The sequence below is a fragment of the Myotis lucifugus genome, unplaced genomic scaffold (assembly GCF_000147115.1).
Source record: "Myotis lucifugus unplaced genomic scaffold, Myoluc2.0 scaffold_495, whole genome shotgun sequence".
Lineage (NCBI taxonomy): Eukaryota > Metazoa > Chordata > Mammalia > Chiroptera > Vespertilionidae > Myotis > Myotis lucifugus.
The window spans coordinates 187,703-189,002 of NW_005871543.1; positions in this window are offsets into that span (position 1 = coordinate 187,703).

Sequence of the window (1,300 nt, forward strand, 5' to 3'; positions counted from 1 at the left end):
TAGACTTTCTGTGTAGCGCTGTGTAAGTGAAAAGCATCTGTCATTTGTCTCCTGGATTCCTTGGCGTGCTGGGGTGGTGTGGAGGGAAGGAGCGGGAATTCGGGGCGCGTAGGCTCAGAGGTGCCCGAGGTGTGAGCTCATGGAGGAAGGGAGCCCAGCCCGCGTGCCTTCCTTCCTCAGGAGTCTTTAGCTTTCTCATCTGTCAACCCATCAAAGTTTACGACGCAAATTTCTGCACTTAGGCCGTCTTGCGTTTCTACATTCTCTACCTTGGCACCAGGTATGTATTTGACTTCAGGACAATTTACAAATCAAAACCGAAACTTGCAATAAACTCCCCTTACAGTTGTGGTTCGGAGAAGCTTCAGAGCCCCTTAGGCTTGGTTGATAAAACCTGGCATTTCTCCTGCTCCGACGAGGCTGCTCAGCCAACTTTATGACGGAGGGAAACAGCTGGCGAAGTGGGTTCATGCAAAGGTGAAGGTAATATCGCCATAAAAGCCACGAGGATAATGATGTTAAAAGCGGGGTGGGGGGGGGCGGAGTTTTGACAACACCATTAACCTTTTGCTTCAAATTATCGAGTGCGTGGTCTTTGACAGAGGTCTGATCGAAGGTTTTCCATAACTGCGATGAGTGAAAGAGAAGCAATAGAGAACTTGATGTCATTTCTCCTTCAAATCATCCTTTTCCCTAATCCATTAAAAATTCAAGGCCATTGGTGAGTTTCAACTTTTTAAAAATTTATTTATTTATTAAAAAAATTTTTAAAACTATATTTTATTGATTTTTCACAGAGAGGAATAGAGAGTTAGAAACATCGATGAGAGAGAAACATCGATCAGCTGCCTCCTGCACCCCCCCACTGGGGATGTGCCCGCAACCCAGGTACATGCCCTTGACTGGAATCGAACCTGGGACCCTTCAGTCCGCAGGCCGACGCTCTATCCGCTGAGCCAAACTAGTCAGGGCTAAAATTTATTTTTATTAATGCTCACCCGAGGATATTTTTTTCCATTGATATATAGATATATATTTTTTAGAGAGAGGGGAGGGGAGGGGGACAGAGAGAGAGAAACATCGATGTGAGAGAGACACATCAATGGGTTGCCTCCTGCACCTGCCCCGACCAGGGCCGGGGATCAAGCCTGCAACCGAGGTACATGCCCTTGACCAGAATCAAACCAGTGACCCTTCCGTCTGTCGACTGACGCTCTAACCACTGAGCCAAACCACTGAACTAGGGCTCAACTTATTTTGAAAGTGTATATGATTTGTTTTGTAGTGTAGAGAATGTTAA